Genomic DNA, 24591 nt, shown 5'->3' on the forward strand with positions numbered 1-24591 from the left:
CCCTCTGGCAAAATGCCAGGCACCATCCTGACTTGTTTACAGGCCCTAACAGGTTGGCCTATGCTGGGCATTTGCTAAAGAAAGTCCATGTAGAACACAATGTTTGAAAGGAATAGTAAGAACAATGTGCTCATTGAACACATATAATTACTAAAAGTTCAATAGTAGCCACAGCATTTATTTAGAATACTGATTCTTACACTTTAGTACACATCAGAATCAATTGGGGGGCTCGTTAAAAAGATTGCTGAGTGCACCCCCATTCCACCAAGTTTCTGGCTCAGTTGGTCTAGGTGGGGCCCATGAATCCCGCTTTCTATCAGGTTTCCAGGTGATGCTGGTGCTACTGATTCAAGACCACACTTTGAAAACCACTGGTTTTTAGAAACTTACACCAACAAAAGATTTTTTTTTTTCCCCAGTGAGGAGTATTTTATCACTGATGGTGTTTAGAATCACTAGCTTGTGGTGATAACAAAAGACAGATTACTTCTAATCCCCTGTGTTATTATCTTAGGTCTTCTATAGGTCACATCCCTTTCTTGCTGCTCCAGGTAGACTGTCCTTGAAGCCCCTCCCCAGGTGTGTCACTAGCATGGAATAAAATGAGTGTTGCCTCCAGACTTCAAAGGTGGGGCATCTTCAGCATCTTCACCCTGTGTCTAGTTGGGCAAGAGTATCCCACCTGCTGCAGACACGTGCCATTTCCTGAACATCATAGGCTGATGGACATCAGTGACCCCACTCAACAGCAAGAAGCCATGATACTTACTGCATTGATGGTAAGTCCTGTTTTTCTACTTATCGGTTGTATTGTCTTCTTAGACAATACAGGTAGAGAAATATGAGAGAAATGATAATGTTTAACTGGAGGGAAAAAAAGTAAAAGAAAAAAAGGAAGTGAGTGCATTGTTTCTGAGGTGGTGGACAAGGCAATACTAGAGATACATGGAGCATCTTAACCTATAGCCAAGAGACCAAACTGCATATCACCTTGTGACTCACCATGTATTAGCACAAAATGTCCATTTACAAATATTGAATCACTGGGCACAGTGGTATGCACCTGTAATCACAGCCACTTGGGAGGCTGAGGCAGCCTCGACAACTTAGCAAGATCCTTAGCAACCTAGTTAGATTCAAAATAAAACATAAAAAGGACTAAGGATGTAGCTCTGTGGTAAAGCACACCTGGGATAAATCACCAGTACCCTACTCCCCCAAACTGAATTGATCTACCCCAGGTTTCAGCTCTCCAAATCACCAGAGCAACTTTTATTTTTGGTACTGAGGATTAAACCCAGGGGTGCTTCTCCACTGAGCCACATCCTCAGTCCTTTTTATTTTTTATTTTGAGACAGGGTCTCACTAAGTTGCTAAGGGTCTTGCTAAATTGCCAAGCCTGTTCCTCCTGTCTCATTCTCTCTATTCACTGCAATAAAAGGAGTGCACCAACGTGCCCAGCTACCAGAGCAACTTTTTGAAAAAGTATAGAAATTAAGACTCTAACAGATTTGTTGAGTCAGAATTTTTAATATATGGAGTCTGAGAATTTACGTTAACTAAAAGTCTCTCAGGGCGATTCTGTTGTTTAGCTATGATTGAAGACCAGTAGCCTATAATAAGAACATGAAAAGAATTCATTCTGACCCACTAGGAAAGTGGAAGGGAGTCCTGTGCCCCAGCATCCTGGTCAGCATTCCCTAATTCACTTTCTTTCCTTGATTCTCTTAAAACCATGCCCCAACATCAAAACTGATGGCAGAGAGACTTGACATCATCGTTGGGTATCATGCCTTCTGTTTGAGAATGTTCCTGGGTTCTTGTTGATGTTTGGCAATCTTGTCAGCACATCCTAAATTAAATAAAATAGCTGCTTCTCCTAGCAGGGCATTGAAATGACTCCAGCTACGCATGATCCAGCAATAAGCAGCTTAATTTATGATGGCATGAAAGCCTCAGCCTCAGCCTCAGAATATTTGTAATTAGGAAGAATCCGAGAGAGATGGAGGACCTCTCGTTTCTTGGCCCACTGCACATCCACCCACCTCTTCTTTCCATATCCTCTTAGCCAGAAAGTATTTGGTCTATCATGTGGGCTTTTAGGTTTTTTCAATGAATAATATATCCTGAAACTGTGATAATCTTAGAGGATGATGATGGTCCCAACTTCCTCTGGAAAGCAGAGGAGCTTAAGAAAAAAGAAAACAGCTCTCTATTTAGAATTTCGCAAAACCCTCCTTGTTCTGTCATGGACTCAGCAACAGGAGTCTGTCCCCTGTCCTGCTTCAACTATGAATGTTACAAACTCCTACAGATTGATTTAAACAACCCAGACATTTCTTTCTCTCCCACAAAAACTAGTCCAAGGCTGTCATTGTCAGAATGTGAGTTTTCTCTCCTGCTCCAAATAGGTGGCTTAAGTTCCAAGAATCAAGTTCACAGTCTGGCCAGCAGGAAAGATAGGGTTAGGAGAAAGGCACATGGCCATACCTGTTTGTCAAGAAAGCGGGGAAATAATTTTTATTATAGGTGGCCATAGAATTAGCTAAAATGTGGTTTCTACAAAGTAAGTGCAGAGTAGATAATGGGGACAAATTGCTGCCTTGAGCCTACCTTTTTCTAGGCAACCACTGTGGCCAGATTTTTAGTGTGACCTTCAGGAGATGTTCTGTATAAAATATACATGCACATGTGTACACCTTTATTCACTCCTTTCTTTAAAAATTTTTTTAGTTGTAGATGGACACCTTATCTGTATTTTATTTATTTATTTTTATGTGGTGCTGAGGATTGAACCCAGTGCCTCACACATGTGAGGTAAATGTTCTACCATGGAGCTACAGCCCCAGCTCCTATTCACTTCTTCTTCTTCTTTTTTTCCTAAGCATCTAAAAGCTTTCAAGTTATACTTCACCATTTATTGCTTGATTTTTTCTATATAAAATGTTTAGAAGATCATTCCATATCTGTTGATATAGATTTATCCTATTTGTTTTCAATGCCTGCAGAGTTTTGCACTAATGTGATTCACCATAGCTAAAATCCTACTAATGACATTTAATTATGTTTCAGCATTTTGTACTATAAATATGATGTGATAGTTGTCATTCTAAGTTTGCTTACACATGCAAACAAATCTGTGGGATGTATTTCCAGAGGGTTTCGCTGTGTCTAAATTTTTGTAGCTATTATCAAATTGCCTCCAGAAGGTTCCATACTATATATGTCCTCCAGATATATGTGATATTGCCCATTCCCCAACATTCTAGCCTTATGGTATGCTATAAATATTTTATTTTTTGCTTCTCTGGTAATGAAACATTATGCCATTTTATATACAGTTATCATCTTGTTCTATGAATTCTGTTTGTTATATTTGATGCTTTTTCCATTGAAATGTATATTTTCTTATTGATTTGATATCTTATATGTGAAGAAAATTATCTTCTTTTCTGTCATATGTGCTGTAAGCATTTTCTCTGAGTTTGTCCCTTGACTTTTAGCTTAATTCAGTCTCTTTTTCTTCTCTGCTGACAGATGCATTTTACCTGTTTTAAGTGTGTCAGTCAGCTTTTTAATATATCACTTAAGTTTTGTTTCTTGCCTGCTCCAATATTATAAAAAATTCTATATTTTCTTCTAGTACATTTATATTTTAATTTTTAGGCTTAACTTTTTATCTGTCTGGGATTTATTTTGTTATTAGAAATAAGGAAGAAATCCAGTTTTTCTTTTGCCAGGTGGTTAATCAGTTGTACCATTGTAGTTTATTAGAATAGCCCATCTTTTCTACTCTGAATTAAAATGCCACCTTTATCATATTCTCAATTCCTCTGTGTATCTCAATCTATTTCTGGACTATTCATTCTGTTCTACTGAGCTGTCTTTTCAGGCACCTCTGCCAAGTTGGTTAATTACACATAAATTTATATGTATTTGAAAATACAACATAGGTTCATTTACCTTTATCATTAATCAGATTTTCATTTAATTCATCAGAATTATTCATTTAAAGTTTGTCAGAATTTCCCCAGCAATTCTGGCTTGCTTATTCTTCCAATACAATTCAGAATCTGCTTGTTTCATGCAAAAAAAAAGATGTTAATGAGTAATATAATAAAAATACTTTATGATATTGAATCTTTGATTTTAAGTAATATTGGAAGGTTTTCTTCACATAAATTTTGTATTTTTATTTTTCAGTTTAACCCTGGGTATATATTTTTTAATTGTTCTAATTGATTTTTTTCTCAATACAGAAAAAATAATTTCATCCATTTTACGGATTTTTTCTTATTGTTTGTAATAGTTTTTTAGTCTATTTTCCTGAGTTTTCCAGATATACAATCACATCTGCAGCAAACAATAACTCAGATACTTCCTTTCTAGTTTTTATTCCTTATTCATTCTAATTACACTAATTACATAGATAACAGTTTCAGAACAAAATACAATGAAAGAAAAAACATCCTTTTTTTTCAAATCACTCTGTCTTGGAAACCATATATATATAAAGATATACAATAGTAAAGCTGTTTTGGTTGATGTAAGTATGAGGGGACACTGATCCCCATCAATGCCACCATTCTATCCCTCACTCTTTACACTGACTCCTGGGTGGGAACCTCTAGGGTTAAAGGAACATAGTTTGAAACCACTCACTGATTCTTGCCTAACAGTTTATTTTCCTGATCAGCAATCAGACCTTAAGGAGGTTAAAGATTTGCAGGAGTAAAACAAACAAACAAGTTAAAATTTAAAAATGAAGGTACTTTTAAAGATAAAAACCTACATTATAAGGAATAAATGAATTCAGTTTGTAATTATTTTCACACAAGTAAATACTAAGAATACAATACTACAATCTATGATCTAGGACAAGTGTCAGTAGATTATGGCTTAATGGACAAAATTTGACCCACTCCCCTTTTTTACAAGGTCTCTGAGCTAAAGAAGTTTTTAAATTTTTTTTAAAAGGAGCTTTTTATTGTTAAATGTTTGGGGAAAAATTGAAAGAACAGCATTTCAGGATCCAAGAAAATCATATGAAATTCAAATTTTAGTATTCATAAAGTTTTATTGGGACATGTTTTAGTCAGCTTTTTCACTACTGTGACTAAAGGACCCAACCGGCACAATTATAGAGGAGGAAGAATTTATCTGAGGCCTCATGGTTTCAGAGGTCTTAATCCATAGAAGGCTGGCTCCATTTCTGTGGGCTCAAGGTGAGACTGAACATCACAGACAGAGGGAAGCAGCTCACATCAAGATCAGAAAGCAGAGATATATATATATATATATATATATATATATATATATATATATATATATATAGAGAGAGAGAGAGAGAGAGAGAGAGAGAGAGAGAGAGAGGGAGAAAGAGAGGAGAGAGATCTCCACCACCCAATGAACCACCTCCTCCAGCCACACTCCACCTGTGACTCCAGTTACCACTCAGTTAATCCCATCAGGAATCAATTCACTGATTAGGTTGAGGCTCTCAAACCTAATCATTTCTCCTCTGAACCTTCTTACATTCTCTCACATGTGAGTTTTTTTGGGATACTTCACATCCAAACCATAATAGGACAAGTCATACTTACTCATTTATGTATTACTTATGATTGATTTCCTGCTAACAGCAAAGTTGAGTCATTGTGACAGAGACCACATAGTCCATAAAGCTTAAACTATTTACTCTCTGACCCTGAAATATTTGCCAATCCCTGGCCTAGGGAAGGGGTTCTCAAAGTGTTAAAACTGTGAACGTGGGCTGGGATGTGGCTCAAGCGGTAGCGCGCTTGCCTGGCATGTGTGCGTCTCTCTCTCTCTCTCTCTCTCTCTCTCTCTCTCTCTCTCTCTCTCTCAAAAAAAAAAAAAAAACAACTGTGAGTGTGGCTGGGGAATCTGTATTTTGAATAAGTTCCTCTTCTCCATTCTTATGACAATTAAGTGAGACAAGCATGGAAAGGAGCAGAAGCAATATGAAATAACTATTGTCAATGTCAGTAGATAGCCCTGGAAGTAGGGAAGATAGCACATAGATCTACATGGGGGAGCCAGGAAGTCTTCACCTCCCATGTTGATTCCAAAGGAGGAGTAGACATTTTCCTGCCAGAAGAGCAGAAAACAAGAATTTCAGAAAAAGTACAGGGACAGACTAGGGTGTTCACTGAACACTGTTCCCAAGAAACCAATGTAATTCTGCAATCTGTACAGTCAGAAAATTGAGAAATTATACCCCATTTGATTCAAACGTATGAATTGCCAAGATCATTGTAATGTCATGTGTAGCTAATAATAATAAAAAAAGAAACCATACAAAATAGTGTTGAAGAATGTCAACCCCAAAGCCCTCTGTCACTTATCTGAGTGCCCATGGGGCAAGTCTCTTAAATTTTTAGTGTTTCTGTCTCCTTATTTGCATCTGTTACAATTAGTGAAACTATACTTCACTTTACTCACCTGCAAAATGGGTTGTTATGAGGGTAATTAAAACTGAAAGTTTGATATAAATTAAGAAAGAGCCCCCAGGGATCCAGCCTTAAGGACACAAGCATAATCTCAGATCAAGAATTTTTAAAAAATCAATCTTTAAGCACTGTAACTCGTTCTAAGAGCACAAGGTGGGAAGAATGATCTGTCTATGAGTCATATGGTTTGGGAACAGCCATTCATGTATATTCTACCAGAATAGAGTAACACTGCACTCTGTGACTTTTTTATGACCATAATAACTCGAGGAGGCAAAAGTGATATAATTATAAACACATTTAAAAAGCAAATGTCTCCTCCTCTCCACTCCTAGCTCCCAGAGGTAATTACTCATACAAGTGGATGTTGTCCTAGCTTGGGTTCCCCCTAAAAGAGCCCAAAACAATGGTCTTAGGTACAGTTAAGCTGCATGCGGCACTATAGGAAGCAGGGAGACAGGAAAGGAGATGACTATATATGAACATATTATTGAGGTTCTAAGGTTTGATTCTATAAGGACATATAAGCATACAATTTGATTGTCCCTCAAAAAGTTAAACTAAATTACCATATGATCCAGCATTTCACTCCTAGGTGTATACCCCAAAGAATTGCAAGCAGGGATGTAAGTAGGTACTTTTACACAGTGCTCATAACCGTTTTGTTGACAACAGTTTAAAGGTGGAAACAGTCCAAATGTTCAACAACAGCTAAATGCCTATACAAAAGTGGTATATACACATAATGAAATATTATTCAGTCTTTAAAAAATGAATAAAATGCTTACATATATTATAACACACCTTGAAACATTTGAACACTTAAAGAAAAATAAATGTGTTACCTTTCTGTTACTGTAATAAAATACTAGAGATTGTCAACTTATAAAGAGGCAAAGGTTTATTTTTCCTCATAGTTTTGGAGGTTTCAGTCCATGGTGGGTTGGCCCATTGTTTTTGGGCCTGTGGTTAGGCAGTACATCATGTTGAGAGTACGCAGTGGAGGAAGCTGCTCCCCTCATTGCAGCCAGGAAGCAAAGAGAGAAAGGAAACGATTGAGATCCAATAATCCCCTTTGAAGATATTTCCCAAATGATCGACCTTCCTCCCAGGAGGTACCACTTTCTAAAGGCTCCACTACCTCGATTTAACAGGTGGGACTTCAGGGTACATTTCAAACTATAGCATTCTGCCTTAAGCCAGAGACAAAAGGACAAATATTGAAGAATTCCACTTATATGAGTTGCCTAGAATGGTTCAGTTCATAAGAAAAGGAGGTAGAATTGAGGTTCCCAGGGCCTGAGGACAAGGGAGAATGGGGTGGATCAATACTAACATAGAGTTCATGTTGGGGTGATGAAGTTCTGGACATGTGAAGTGGTGGTGATTGTACGGCATGGTCCATGTATTTAATACCAATGGATTTTATACTTAAAAATGATTACAATAGTAAATTGTGTTGTGTATTTTTTACCATCACCACCATCACCACAAAAAAAAAGTGTACACACTGATTCCTAAAACCGACCATTGGAAGGTGGCAGTGGCTTATTCCCTGATGGCTGAGTGTTGTACCTAGGGTCATTCACTCACTTGTCCTAAGGGGCTCTTGTTTGCAAAGATGTTCAGGCTCACCGGAGAAGCCCTCAAGACAGAATATGAAAAGACTGCAGCTATGCTTTTAGGGTGGGAGAACATCACCATGAGTTAGAGCTTGTGTGGAACTGTCCTCCACAGCTGTGACTGAACTGGAGACAGGTTGAATGGGTGTGACTCAGGGCTTGTTAGGGTTTGAATCTAGACTGTTCTCTAAAGGCTCAGAGGTGGGGCTTTGAGAAAATGATTAAGTCTCGAGGGTTCTGACCTAATCAGTCACCAAATGGACCCCTGGGATGTGGCACCCAGTGGGAGGAAGTAGATCATTCTGGAATCCATAAGCTGAGCAGCTTTCCTCTGCCATACTCTTTGGCCATGATGTTTTGTCTCATCTCAGGCCCAGAGCAATGGAATCAGCCATGTATGGGTAGAAACCTTGGAACCTGTGAGCCAAATTAAACTTCTCATCCTCTAAGTTGTTCTTATTAGGTATTTTGGCCATAGCGATAAAAAAAAAAAAAAACTGACTAATATCAGGTCCTAAAATGTTTCTGGTATGTGTCCTTTTAGACATTTCTCTCATGCATTTACAAATATACAAATATGGGTATCTTTCTCTATCTACACATATTTCTTTTTTTAAATTGCTTTTATTTTTTAAATACATGGCAGCAGAATGCATCACAATTCTTATTACACATATAGAACACAATTTTTCATATCTCTGTATATAAAGTATGTTCACACCAGTTCATGTCTTCATCCATGTCCTTTAATAATGATGTCCATCACATTCCACCATCATTGCTAATCTCCTGTCCCCTCCCTTCTCCTCCCACCCCTCTGCCCTATCTAGAGTTCCATCTATATATTTCTATACACTGAAAATTTTACTTTTGCAAATGTGAAATCATGCTATTCATATTGTGGGCAACTTGATTTTCTCATAGATATATTTCTAACTTAGTACATATAGATTCACCTCAATCTGCTTAACCACTACAGAATGGAGGTGCTAGAATTTTTATAAACCCCTGCAGTTGTGTTTCCACATTCATCAATAAGAAAAGGACTTTTAGAGTCACCAATTATTTTCATACTTTAAATTCAACGAGTTCTTTTTTCAGAGACTTCTAATGTGACCCTCGTTGCTGTCATCTGCTTTGATGTGTTTTCTTTGATGTTTGTATCATGATGGATAGATTCTGTGCTTGAAGTCACACCTTTTCAGACATAATTTTAAAAGGATAAGCAAGTATAATGATAGATTCAAAGTCAAATCGTAATATAAGAGAGAACAGGGTTGTTTTTTTTTTTTTGCTTTTAAAAAATGTTTTTCTCCTGAATTTTCTGTAAGCAAGGAAAGAAAAAAAGCCTCAAAAATGTTTGACTTGATGTTTGAAGAAGATATCTGCTAATTATAGTTTGCAGGCATGTGCAACAAAATAACACATATGTGGATTACAGCATTCGGTATTCTTCTTCGCTGACACTGAGTGAAATAGGCTATTATTAGTTGAGAATTATGTGGGCAGGAGATAAATGGGGGGATTTTAACAATTAAGTGAAAAGACATCTTTTTTCCTTTCTATGTCAGTACATTTTAATGCCTTTCAAAATCCAGTCTTATTTAATTGAAGGCGTTTCAAGGGACTTACAAGTATTTGTGGTTTTTATTAATGTGTTTAATTTGGGGTTGACAGAGGGAACTAAGACTATGAAGTATAACATTTATTTTTGTTGGAATGCAAAAAGCATAGAAATTAAAAACATAAGCTCTGCCATCTTGGGTTTCTTGGTTCAGGCTGTTATAGCAAAATACTATAGACTGGGTGGCTGAGCAGCAGAGCTTTATTTCTTACCCTTCTGGAGGCTGACAAGTCCAGGATCAAGGTGTCAGCAGATTCAGGGCAGGTAGCATCTTCTCTTCCTGGCTGGCAGATGCTACCTTGTCACTGTTTCTTCACACAGTAAAGAAAGGAAGCTCTGGTGTCTCTTCTTCCCAATAAGGTAGCAATCCTATCATTGGGACTCCACCCTCATGGGCTCACCTAAATCTAGTTACTTCCTAAGGCAGTCAGGTGCCGCGTCCGGCAGAAATGGACCGAGTCCGGCGGGAGACGTCGGGGTTAAAAGATTTCACAGGACACCAAGGTTCTTCATCCAGGGAGAGTCTCTCTTTATTATCTCAGCTCATACTTATATATTTCTTTCAGACAGAATGGAAAGTTACTGGTAGGCGGAAGCAAGGACGGAGGGGGGCAGGTGGTCCTTGTCGACTCATACTAAGCCTTCAACCAGGAACCTTATCAGACCCAAGCAGGTCAGGATGTTCCCACATAACCGTTATAGGCTGAATAATATGGAAACAGACACCACAAATCTTTCAAGGCCTTGGGAGCTGGCCTCTTTGGCGTGCACACAAGAAACCAGGGCTGGCACCAAGCCCCGGGGGCCAGGGGGAATCCGAGCCAGCAGTTCCCCCTCTTTTGTTTGTTGCACGTCAAAGGGAATCAAGTAGCCCCTGTCTTAGGTCGTTCACTGCCCTTACAGTGCTTACCCGTCTCTGGGGAGGCCCCATTCCCCTGTCTTAGGTTGCAGTGCAAGCGTGAAAGTTGCCCGTCTCTGGGTACTACAAGATCAGCTCATTGTTGCCAAGGCATTAAGTGGTAGCGATCCAGCCAGTCATTATTAGGTCTTTAATCAGTTCCGGTTCGACAAGGCATAGAGTCAGAGGAGAGGAATAATAAGGAAGAAAAAGGGGGCAAAAGGAGAAAGGCATGAAGCAGGGATCATTGTAGAAAAATCATCTTCGAATTGGTCGGAGACAAACTTCAGCAAGATCATCCTTGGTTTGTAGGCGTTGATAATGGACCTGTATTGGCTTAGAAGTCAGAATGTTAATTTGGTCTTTAATAAATTGTGTCATTCTCTTGACAAGGCAGGGGCCTACAGCAACTATAAGGAGGAGACCGAAAAGCGGTCCCATATTGTGAGTGGCGGCATCTGCTTTAGCATTGCCTTCCGCCAGAGGCCCAGGAAGCTCCGAATGTCCAATGAATAAAGGATCTCGTCTAGCCCAAACAAGGAGCTGAACCGTTTGTAATTGTTCCATGATGGTAGATTGTCTGCCAATATAGGGGGCTGTTTCAATAACTAAGGCTAAATTGGCAACATAGAGACTATCAGTGTACACATTAAGTGGGATGGAATTGTATAGTTTAAGGGCCATAATTAGAGCCTCAACTTCTGATCTTTGGGCAGACAGTTTAGGAACAGGGTGTCGAATTACTTGAGATCCATCAAAAACAACAGCAAACCCCCCTTTAGCTCCCTCTGTATAAACAGTCTGAGCTCCCGGGATAGGTTCCCCTTTAATAATTTTAGGAAAAATAATAGGACATTTTTTAAGGCCTTCTGGAAGTTTATGTCGGGGGAAGTGATTATCAATTTGACCTTTGAAATTACAAAGAAAAAGACACCAAAGATCATGTTTTTGTTGTAATTTTAAAATCATATCCTGGGTATAAGGCTGAATGAGAATGTCAGAAGTTTTTCCAAACAGTGCATCACCCAAATATTTGGCTTTTTAGATCAGATTTATCACTAGTTCATAAAAGGGAGTTATCACCCGAAAGTTAGAAGCGGGTAGATGGACCCAATAAATGGGACCTGTTTGCCAAAACACTCCAGTAGGAGTTAATTTTGATGGCAGGATTATAAATGATAGGGGTATAGAATAATCTATCTGGGTAACCTGTATGTCTTGTAGGGCCTTCTCTATTAACCTGAGTGCCTTCAAGGCTTTTGGAGTAGGTTTTTACAGGGAGGTGGGTGAGGGGTCTCCTCTCAAAAGGTTATACAGGGGTTTAAGTTAGTAGTTCAATATACTTAATGTTTAATCAACAATGTGAATTTATTTACCAAAATTAATCTTTATCTTAAACAGTAAGAATTATTAGGCAATAAGGATCTTTCTTTAAAGAAATAAACTTACATTTTAATAGGTGTTTATCATATCAAAATATGGACAAAATTTTTGTTCACATTAGTATAGTTAAATTAGGAAAATAACCTGAAATACCCTTAAATTAATTATTGTCAGTTTAGTATATATAAATCTCTTTTTTAATTGTTCTAACTTTTTACATCATCTGTTTAGATACCAATATAAACCCCCCCCCCTTTTTTTTTTTTTTTTAGGAAAATGAATATAAAGACCTTGTTTTACCCAAAGATGATTTCTTTCTTCTTTTTAGGATCCATGTGTGCTTTTTCTTTGTTGAAGCACCTTTTTCTTAAAAAAAAATATACTTTGGAACAATTTCTGAAAACCTTAGAATCTATAAACAAATTATTATACTTTGATAAGAAATATCAATGAAAATATAGTTAAAACCCTTAGATATTTTGTAGAAATAATTATAATAATTTATCATCTTATAAGTTTAAACAGTAACCTTGAGAATTAGAAACTACTTGATTGTATTTTCACTTAAAAGCAAATTTATAGTAAACACACTTATCTCAAATATCTGTAACTGAAAAGGCAGAGTATCTTGATAAATGTAAATATAAAACATAAATTATGGGTTTCCTGTTGAAGAAAAACAATTAGGCAAATATATATTAACTAATCAATTAGGCATGTGCTAATTAATTTATAGATTAACAAATATAGGTTATTTAAATATCTAAAAAATATATATTAAGAATAAGAACTTAACTTATAATTGTATTAACTTTATGTAACCACGTGGTCTTAAAATATTTGGATCCATTTTAATTTATTTTTAACTAGGAGTGCACTCTTTTATGTGACGTCACTTGATGTAACTGAAATAAGATCCTTGAGTATACATTTTTATTTTTATAGTTAGCAATGAAAATAAGGATTTTTTGGTCATCACAGGAACTTTGCCGGCTTGTTCCTGTGGCGAGCAAATGTATCCTCATAACCTCCAAAATTAAAGGTAAAATATAAAGAAGCATATTTGATATCTCTCATCAATAGAACATTATTTAGTAACACAACTCTAAAGAAAAAGTCAGGTTATTTAACTTAGAACTAGCTTAAATTTAGGGCTGTAACATAGAAACCTGTAGAATTAAATTTTGTCTGAAAAAGATATCTTTCGTTAGCATTTACAGGTAGGCATCTTTTAAAAATACAGGCTCTGAGCAGCTCCGGTAGAAATCTGAAACACAGCAGTACAGGTTAGTGGCTGGAAGGCGGGACTAGAAGTCCTGTCTGAGTGACTGTGGAAGAACCAATCGGTAGCCCCCAAGAGTGTGGAAGGTGGGACCAGGAAGCCGCTCTTCGGGCCAGGCACCCCATGGTTACCATGGTGATGCAAACAACATGGAGTCCGCTGCTCATTTTGGAGGCAAAAGTTCCCCAAGTTTTCCTAGCCGATTACATTTTGTTTGATTTTGTCTGCATTTTTCCCCACCTGGCTAAGATCTTACTGCGGTAGCAGCTTGTTCTGTCTCTGTACCGCCCTGTACACTCTGGCTTCCGGGCCCGGGGCGGGCCCCTGTTCCCGTTTCCCGACGATATGGGGTTTCCATCAATGTCCCATCTGGACTGGCATTTACTACCCCAGTGTCTGCCTTTACGGCAGCGGGGACAAAGTCCAGGTTTATCTCCGCCAGGATTGTTTTGAAATTCCGGGCAATCTCTTTGTAGGTGACCCCTTTTGCCACATTTAAAGCATTCCCTCAGGTTAACCCCTTGATTGTTAGATTTTTGAAAACCAGTCTTAAGGGCCGCGGCCAGAACTTGACCAGTGATATGGGGCCCATCTATATCCTTGCATGCTCTAATCATATCATCAACACTTTTGGCTCGTGAGGACTTTATGGCATTTTGGCAGTAGGTATTAGCATTTTCATAAGCCAATTGCTTAATCAAAGGCATGGCCTGTTCCAGGTTTGGGAATATTTTTCCCGCTGCCTGCATTAGGCGGGCTGTAAAGTCTGAATATGGCTCGGAAGGTCCTTGAGAGATTTTTGAAATTTTAGCCTCTGTTTTGGAGACGGGTAAGGCCTTCCAGGCATGCACGGCAGCTGCGGCAATCTGAGCGTAAACACCTGGGTCAAAATTTATCTGTTGGTCAATGGTGGCATATTGCCCAGTCCCCGTCAACATTTCTGCATTCCTCTGTGGATGACCTGCATTCTGATTAATTTGGGCCAACTCACGGCATCTCTCATGATATTCACTTTTCCATAACAAAAAATCTCCTCCTGATAAGACAGCCCTACAGAGTTGTTGCCAATCACTAGGAGCCAACTGATTAGCTGAGAAAGACTCAAAGAGGGTTAATGTAAAGGGAGCATGAGGCCCATAATTTATAATTGCCTCCTTAAGTTGTTTGATATCTTTAAAGGCTAAAGGAAATGCACTCTGGCTGGCTGTCCATCGGCATCCAGGTTTTCAATTACTGGAAAAGTTTGGGCCGTCTTAGGCTGCCACTGAACCTCTCCCCCCCCCCCACCTTCTGGGGTTGTCCTCATCCCAATCGGGGTTATAAGGAGGGAGCACAACAGGGATCGGGGCCGTAGGTGCTTTAAATCTTGACTTCTTCATTCGACCCTCTAGTTCCTCTATCTCCCTTTCCAGTTCCTCCTCCTGCCAGCTGTTACCATGGAGCCCAGCTAGTAACTCCCTTATCTTAGAAATGTACTCAGCACTGTGAAGCCCAGCTCAAGGCCAGAGGCCTTGTTTACATATTTTTGTGAAAAACTAGTAAGGGAGTGTCCAGCGCCTGGAGTGCTAATTTTTTCAGACAGTAGCCAAATAAAACAGGGTAATATGAAAATAGGAAATTTATCCACATTGAACCTTTTTGTAGAGATTGTTTTGTAGAAAGTCCTAAAATAAGCCATGGTGAATATTCTGGAGAAGGTCAGTTAAGACTTTTTTGTGGGCCTATTAGGGAGGGGGAAGATGAGAAGGCAGGGTTGAGAGCAGCTAGGGTGGATCTAAGAATGAAGAAGGAGATGTGAAAGAATAATGGGAAAGGGGTAAGGACTCTGCCATTTGCTCTTCCTGGACCTGGTTAAGGACCTGTTCACATTCTGCAAGCTGTTCCTTAATCTTTATTTTATCTATTAACAAAGCATCTTTAACCAGTCTCCATAAAGAGAAAGTGGCGATTGGGATACTTTCCGGACCTTGATCCCTCAACAATCTTTGTAAATCACATCTGACCTGATCCCAATCATTGTTATTAAGAAATCCCCCTGTCAGAAACCAAGGACATGCCTGGGCAATAACTTCAACGAATTCTGTTACAGTTTTTGTTTTTATTCCTGTTCCTTGTGTGTTCAGCAGCTCCCTGAGTTCGTTGGCCAGACGAACTTTTGCTGCTGAGTTACCCATGGTTCCTTATTTAAGTTGCAACTTTTTCCCCCTTCTCTTATGGAAGGTCTCTTTTTCTTATGGAAGGACCCCTTCTTCTAATGGAAGGCTTCCAGTCTCTTTACTTTATGGAAGGACCCCTTCTGCTTATGGAAGGCTTCCAGTCCCCCCTCTCCGTGGAGGGAGCCCCCGTCCGCTTACCTCCTCTTTCCGGTCGGCGGAACCTCCAAACTGCCGCGTCCGGCAGAAATGGACCGAGTCCGGCGGGAGACGTCGGGGTTAAAAGATTTCACAGGACACCAAGGTTCTTCATCCAGGGAGAGTCTCTCTTTATTATCTCAGCTCATACTTATATATTTCTTTCAGACAGAATGGAAAGTTACTGGTAGGCGGAAGCAAGGACGGAGGGGGGCAGGTGGTCCTTGTCGACTCATACTAAGCCTTCAACCAGGAACCTTATCAGACCCAAGCAGGTCAGGACGTTCCCACATAACCATTATAGGCTGAATAATATGGAAACAGACACCACAAATCTTTCAAGGCCTTGGGAGCTGGCCTCTTTGGCGTGCACACAAGAAACCAGGGCTGGCACCAAGCCCCGGGGGCCAGGGGGAATCCGAGCCAGCAGTCAGGGACCTCCCCACTTGAAGAATAGGACCTCTTAAGAGGGAAATTAAATCTCTCAAAAGGGAGTGGACATTCCAACTAACACATATACAGAAACTTAGGGGTTAAATAAAGTGGACCACTCTCCAAGGTTATAAATTAGAATAACACACCTGTGGAAGGGAGACTAAGAAATCAGCTCAGCTTTTGAGACTGTGGGATCAGCAGAAATACTAAAAAAAGTTCAGAGTCAGACAAAGCAAAATCATCAAGATAAGGCCACTCAAGACAATAATCTGCCTTGCTCTGAAAATAGTACGAGGAACTCTCCCTGATGATAAGAGGCAAATCCCAGATGGTGAGGGGCAAACACAAACCCAAGAGTAGAACGGTCATTGGAGCAATCAAGATTACTTTTACCTTATTAGCATACTAAGATGCCCCAGTCTATGCAGACCCTTAAGACGGAAGACTTAAGACAAAGACTTAAGACCCTTAAGACAAAGACTCTGGATGAAAAAGAGCACAGGTGCAACTAAAGCCCATGGCTGCCCCACAGAGGCCATGGGAGCTGTGCACCTTCCTCCTTTATTCAGGTCAGTCTGACACTTCCTGTCAGAGCTGTCTTCCTTCTGGCTTGAACAGAAGCCCCCTAATAGAGGGTCATCCTGACAAGGATGTCCACTCTCACTACTTGTACTCAATATAATGCCTAAAATTTTAGCCAGAGCAATTAAGCAAGAGAAATAAATAAAGTGGACACAAATAGGGAAGGAAGAAGTCAGATTATCTCCATTTGCAAATGTATGATCCTATACATAGAAGACCCTAAGATTCTACCAGAAGTTTTCTAGAGCTAATAAAAAAGAAATATTGGAGTGGAAGGATACAGAATCAACATTCAAAAAACCAAAAGCCAACAAACCAGAAGCCTAGGAATTAAACCTAACCATGGAGGTAAGAGACCTTTACAATGAAAATTATAGAACACTACAGAAAGAAGTTGAAAAGACAGTATAAGACAGAAAAAATTCTTGTGTTCATAGATAGGCAGAATTAATATTGCTAAAATGGTCATATTACCGAAACTGACTTACATATTCAATGAAATCCCTCTCAAGATACCAATTATAGGGGTAGGGGTGTGGCTCAGTGGTATGGCGCTTGCCTAGCATGGTTTCAATCCCTGGCACCTCGTAAAAATATTAAAAAAAATAACAATGATATTTCTCATAGAACTAGAAAAAAAATCCCTAGAATTTGTACAGAAGAACACAAGACTCAGAGCAGCCAAAGCAATTATGAGCAAAAAGAACAATGCTGAAGGCATCACAATAACCAATTTCAAATTATATTGACAAACATGATAAAAACAGATATTGGAGAAAAGTTTACCTCTTTAATACATGTACTGGGTAAATTGAATATCCATATATAGAAGAATGAAACTGGATCCTACTTCTTACCTGTCAAAATGGATCAAAGACTAATTATGAGGGCTGGGGTTGTAGCTCAGTGGTAGAGCACTTGTCAAGCAAATATGAGGCACTGGGCTGGATCCTCAGCACCACATAAAAATAAATAAATAAAATAAAGATTTAAAAAAAATTTTTGAATTCTTTAGTTGTAGTTGGACACAATACCTTTATTTTAATGTGGTGCTGAGGATCGAACCCAGGGCTTTGCCCGTGCTAGGCGAGCACTGTACCGCTGAGCCACAACCCCAGAATAAATATTAAAAAATTAAAAAAAAGACTAATTATGAGATCAGAAACTTTTGCAACTGTTAGAAAACATAGAGGAAACACTTCAACACAGACACAGGTGAAGACTTCCTGAATAGGACCCCTATAGCTCAGGAATAAGAGAAAAAAAATCAATGAATGGATGTCATAAATTAAAATGTCTGCACACCAAAGGAAACAATTAACAGAGTGAAGAGAAAATTGACAGAATGGGAGAGTCTTCACTCCCTGCTTTACTGACAGAGGATTGATATCCAGATTGTAAGATGAGCCAAAAAAAAAATTCAACATTAAAAAAGCAAATAATCCAACCAATAAATGGGCAAATAAACTGAGCAGACACTTCTCAAAAGAAGAAGTACAAATGGCTAACAATTGTATGAAAAAATATTCAACATCTTTAGTCATCAAGAAACTACAACTTGAAACTAAACTGAGATTCTGTCTTGTTCCAATTAGAATGGCGATCATCAAGAATACAAATAACAGTAAATGCTGACCAGGATGTGGGGGGAAAAGGATCTCTTATATCCCAGTGGTGGGAATGTAAGTTAATACATCCACTATGGAAATCAAAAGGGAATGTCCTCAAAAAGCTAAAAATAGAACTTACCATATGATCCAGCTTACCATTCATTGGTATTTATTCAAAAGACTTAAAGTCAGCATACTTTAGAGATAGATGCATATCTATGTTTATCATAGCACAATTCATAATAGCCATATTATAGAACCAGTCTAGGTGCCCATCCACAGATGACTAGATAAAGAAAATGTGGTATATATACACAATGCAATTTTATTCATCCATAAAGAAGAATGAAATTATGTCATTTGCAAGAAAATGGATGGAACTGGACATCATAATTTTTAGTGAAATAAGTCATATTCAGAGAGAAAGGGATCATGTTTTCCTTTATATGTGGAAGCTAGAAGGGGAAAAATTGGGTGGGGGAAGGAATGCCAAGAAAGTAATATTGAGACTATTAGGATAGGGGGAGCATATCAGGTGTGAGAAAGGAGGGGAGGCTGGAGGGGGTATTGGAGAGTCAAACTGATCAATTTGTGATTTTATGTATGTGTGAGAATAACACAGTGAAGCCCATCATTTTATATAATTGGGATGCATGTGCACGCGCGCGCACACACACACACACACACAGGAAAAATAAAAAAATAACCTTGTTCTTGTTCTTTTTACACTGGTTCTTCTGGTAGAGAGCACAGAACCCACAGAGCCAGAGACACACCCAAAGGCCCACAAACCTGCCAGTACCATCACACTAGGGGATAAGGTTTTCCACATAAATACTGTGGGGCTAGAGTACTAACAGTGCATAGGCTGAGATATCTTATCACCTGTGACCTTGGTTATGTATCTTACCCTAGTTTTCTCTCCTTCAAACTGAGAGTTATATTTCATACCTTCATAGAGCTCATGTGAAGATGAACTGGTAGTCTAAGGCCATACCATCCTGAACTTGCCTGCTCTCATCTGATCTCGTCAAATGAACTCGGATAACATTTATGAAGTGTTGGAAGATGACCTTTGTCTCAATAGCTAAATTAGGATTCTTCTATGAATAAAAGGTGTCAGTCACTCTTTACAACCCTTCAATATGACGATGGTCAGCTCTGTTGGAAGAGGATGCTCTCAGAAGTACTCCGTGGAGCATGAAACTATCAACTGTGTTGGCAGGACCACTTAATTGTCAAGGTGACTTATTGGTTCTGAATTCATCTACTTTTGCAAGTTCTGATGTGGATCAAGGATGCACAACTGAGCAGCAGACAGGTCAAAGTCATGGACTTCCTTTCATCGTCATCATGCTCTAATGCCCATAAGGGTACTAGAATCTGGAGACCTCACACAAAAGCTTTTAACCTAGGATCCCTCTGCATCCAAGTTTGAGGACAGAGGATGGGCTTCAGATGAAAATGAGCTTTATGTAACATACTATCAGTGTAACTCCACAATCACAAGAATGGGAAGTTCTACTCCATGTATGTAATTCTCAAAATACATTCTACTGTTATGTATAACTAAAAAGAACAAATTAAATTTTTTTAAAAGAAGAAAATAAACTTTTACTGCAGAGAAGCCAACAGTGTCCTCAGATTTTGAAAAGACTTTCTGACCCAAACAAATTTATGAACTTCTGACCATAAAGGGAGTATTTTTCATAGCATCCTTCTTATCTAAATTTCTTTTGCCCCATGCTTTCTAATTAAAAAAAATAGTATTTCCTTTTCCTGTGGAAAGTTTAGTTCGATTTGGCTATTTGCAATCTAAAATTGAAATAATTAATATGTGGACATTTTTGTGGGGGAGTTAACAAATAAGGAACAGAGAATATCAATCTGTAAATTAGAAAATAAGGAAGGAAAGAAAAGCTGCAGTCATTTCCCTTAATCTTAATGTTGCAAGGTAACCTGAAAGTCCTCATTGCATACTGGCCAGTGGGTACAAATGAGGTCACTGGAACAATAACAAGGCTTGAATTTAGCTTTCTGACAGTCCTTCCTGACGTATCAGGATCTCAGTTCATCGGCAATGCTAAATTTCAGCAATACCAAGGGTGTCTCACTTGAGCACAAGAACAAGTTCACATGTATTCTAATTTTGTATCATTATTAAAGTCCATCGATACCAGCCAGTGTGTAGTGGTTCCTCAGCACAGCTGTGGCCAGGATCCGCAGTGGGAATGCTGTCTCCTAGCATCCTACTCCACCACTCTGGGATTCCTGCCAGATGCCACCCTGTGCCATGCCTCCTTTCCTCTCTAGGTAGCAATTTAGCACCTAAGCGACACAGTGCTATTGTGTATGTGTTATTGTGTCTTCTAAGCTTCTTATCATAACACTTCAGCTTTCATTTATAAAAGCTGCTTCTCTATAGGGAGTTCGGGGGGCGGGGGATTGGAGTGGATAAAAGACACTTTTCTATCCTTCTTTTCCACATCTTTCTTTTCTCTGGTCCATATTACTATGCAGAAGCACCCTGTCTTTTTTTTTTTTTTTTTTTTTTGAGCATGGTGGGTGAATGGAGGTGCTAAGTCCTGCTGGTAGAGGGATAGATGCAAATTAACCTCTGAGGCTGGGGATTTGAGAAAACTGTCAACACCCGTTTCTGCTTTGTTTAGACACTTCATTAACCTCTTAATAGTAGTAATAATTTAAAAAGTCTTTTATGTGGGCTGGGACTTTGGCTCAGTGGCAGAGCTCCTGACTAGCATATGTGAGGTGCTGGGTTTGATCCTCAGCACCACATAAAAATAAACAAATAAAAAATAAAGGCATGCCTCGCATCTAAAACTACAAAAAACTGTTTAAAGAATCCTTTTATGTCATTAGAAAGCTTTGGGCTACAAGTAACAGAATATTGAATGTACAATAATATCTTAATAATGACACTAATATCCCTTCTGCTTAACATTACCAGGATTCTGGGTGAATATGCAACGTAAGACGGTTTGTTTTATTTACTAGTGCATCCCCAAAGCCTAGAAAACCTGGCAACAGTAAATTCCTGATAAATATTTGTTGAATGAACAAATAAATGTCCTTGTAATTCTCCTGGCTTTGATCTCACAAGCATACAATGCCTGCAGCTGCACTGTCTCATATGGCAATGACCAAAAACAATAAGGGTGGTGGATCAATGCATCTTATTATTCTTTTATATCAAAAGGCTTTTCCTTTTGCCTTAAATTTCCCTAGGGAATTAACAGGTCTTTCCATTTTATACTATTTTTGCAGCATGGATCAAGCATTGGCTTAAGATGCTAGTGTGTGAAGAGAAAAAAAAGTAATCTAAAGCAAGTTTAATGAACAAATGTATATCTTCTCTGGGTTTGAGTAGGGTGTGTTTATGTGTGTTTTCAAGAAAGTTCAGTTCTCACGAGTATTAATCAGTTTTAAAAAATGCTACTTATTCTTGAAACAAGCACGATGTAAAAATTGGTAGGGCTTAGAACCATGATAAAAATTTGCCAGCAGGTTCATGGTTTTTTTTTTTTTTTTTTTTTTTTTTTGGATCTGGAACTTGGTTTGTTTTTGGTGTAGTACCAGGAAAGTTCTGGAAGATACTGTCATTTTTACTTTAAAATGAAAATCTGGTGTTTCTGTGTTTTATTATTTCAATAAAACTTTTTAGGTGTCTTGGGGCGGGGGGGAAAGGGTGCTGGAAGAAAACAGACCTTATCCTCATGTAACTTTCTTAGCAGGAAGGAAGATCTTTCCAAGGAGACCTCAAATGGACTTCTTCCTGGCTGAAAATAGCTTACAAATCCACTCCTTGTCCAATCAACTTAAGACAGATGAGATTGCCATGATGGATTTAACCTGTCTTATTCATCTGACGAGACTGAACACTTTAGCCCAAACAGAATCAGGGCTCTGGTAGTTAAGAAAGAAGAGACATGTTGCTAACTGACAGTTACCTGCCACACCCTTTCCAACATTCCCAGCTCCAGTTTTTCTATCTGTTCCATTTCCTCCCTTGCAGCACATTTTGGTCATTGAACACAAGCGTTAACTAGGTCCTTAATATTTAAGAGTTTTTGAAAATAAGAAAGAGAAGCTGCGGAAGTGGGCAGGATATATGCCTTGCCTGTCATTTAAATGAAACAAATAAAAAAGCCCAGTAGTCCAGATCTTCATCACCTTTGGAACAAGAATATAACAAGAGCCTGCAAGTCGGCTTCCCTACCTCCATCCTCTTCCTGCTCCTGTCCGTCTGTCTGGTTACCAACAGAGCAATGTGTCCGAATTACAGACACAGTGGTTTTGTTTTTCTGCTTAAAAACTTAATCAGAAAAATGAGAAATTTTATCCCAATTGATTCTAATGTATGAATCGCTAAGATCATTGTAATGTCATGTGTAGCTCATAAAACAAACAAACAAAAAACCACTTCTGATTGCTTCAATCTCCTCTCCCAACAGCTAAGCGCCCCAGCATCACACAGTGCTCTTCACGTCTTGCCCCCTCCTTCCTCCCTGGTGTTATCTTCAGCTCTCTTTTCTTACCCAGTCCAGGTTCCCTTTGCCACGAAAGACACCATCATGCATCCTGCCTGTTAGAATGCCAGGCCTTCTTTTGAGCATCTTTTCACTTTGTCTTCCTGTAGTGTCAGCTTCAGAAGCTCTCCTTGATAGCTTCAGGAGTCACAGAGGTGAGTACCTACCAGAGGCAAGTGAATGAATGAGGTGGGCCATGTGTAAGAAAAAAAGGTGCTACTGATCCTTGACCTCAGTCTTAGAGACCATAGGGAGCCGGGGGGACTGGCCAACTGGAGAACATGTTGCTAACGTGGGGTGTTCACTACTCAGCTTCAGCAAAATTTTGCCATGTCATAACATGGGCCCTTCGTTTCCAAATATTCTTCTGTTCTAGAGAAGCCAGGAATCAGTGTTAAGTGTGCAATCCCCAAATTTGGCACATTTAGAGTTTAGATTTCTCAAAAATATTGTAGGTTAAAAACAAAACCAGACTTAATCGATTGGGCCACAATGTTTCCATCTGCCTTGATCATGCCCTCCTCTGAGCAACCACAGTATTAGATTAAACCCCAGGAAATTACTGGATGGAAATTTCATAGGTTTCAATTATACCTTGAACATGCTGCCTGTGCAGTGCATGATACATTGGGTGATGGTTATTTGAGAATGGCATGAGTTGGTCCGTAACTGTTGAATTCATGTCGGATTTCTGAATTTTCTAATTTAATTAATTTTGTCTTGTCCTTCTTACAGTCTGCTCCAACCAACATTGATGTAACACACAGTATCACTTGTTTTTCAAAACCTTCATCCCCCTCTCCTCCCTGTGGATCAGACAAAACCTCCTGCTTGCTCAATCGGCACGGCGGGGCAAGTCCATGGTGGTGGCTTCTCTGATGCTCCTGATCCATTAGAGGTGGGAAGTTCCTCTGCACTGGCACACCCTCCCTCTCTGTCCTTCTCAGTTCCTAGGATGGGGGGCTGTGGCTTCCCAGGATGATATTCAGTGTGGAATTTCTAGGCATCCACCTCCGGGATGCGGCAGGAGAGTTGAAAGCAGGTGCTCACCACAGATGTAACCACCACCCTCATCGTCTTGGGGAGTCCAGCTATTCCCAGAATTGGGCTGTTCCTCTGTCTCTCAAATTTCAGAGCACCTACCTTCTCAGATAATTCAGGTTTTGCATTGCTAAAAGTGGATATTGGAAAGCCAAGTGTTCTTAAGAAAGAAGAGGAAGCTTAGCCCAGCAAACTCATGTCTTACTCTTGAGCCTTTAGTGGAGGAAACATTGCATGATTAAAATTTTCCTATTAAGTTGAAACCCAACACTAGGAGATCAATAAATCATCATACTTCATTTGTTCACGCAAAAATCTCCTTTTCTAAACTTTGTCTTTTTCACTGTATGGGTCACACACTTAGTGGGGTGCCAGAGAGAAAGAGAGAATGGGGAAAAGGGTGGTGGAGGAGGCAGAACAGGAAGAGGAAAATGAGTAATTATTGAATACCCACCATATCTACCTCTTTCTTGTTACTGCGTTTATTCTCAAAATAAATAAATAAATAAACAAAATAAGAACCATATAGACATTTCCATCCACATTTAATAAATGAGAAAACGGTCAGTGAAAGAATAAGTAATTAATCCAAGATGACTGAGCTTCTAGCATCAGATCCAGGGTTTAAACATATGCACCTCTAACTCCAAAGTCCAGCTAATTACTACAACTCTACTACTTCCTGTCCAAATGTTCTTCATTAGAGACTACAGAATGGGAAAAAAAAAATCTTTACCACA

The 24591-nt window shown here is 39.1% G+C and overlaps 1 long non-coding RNA gene across 1 annotated transcript; it reads left to right on the top strand.

Annotated features, from left to right (window-relative positions):
- The first annotated feature begins 263 nt into the window (after window positions 1–263).
- Window positions 264–24254, top strand: LOC308642344. The gene is made up of 3 exons (XR_014020537.1): window positions 264–782; window positions 22829–22965; window positions 23546–24254. It is a non-coding gene; the product is annotated as an uncharacterized lncRNA (long non-coding RNA).
- The last annotated feature ends 337 nt before the right edge of the window (window positions 24255–24591 follow it).

Source organism: Spermophilus citellus (genome assembly GCF_964194105.1).
Source record: "Spermophilus citellus genome assembly, chromosome: 2".
NCBI lineage: Eukaryota > Metazoa > Chordata > Mammalia > Rodentia > Sciuridae > Spermophilus > Spermophilus citellus.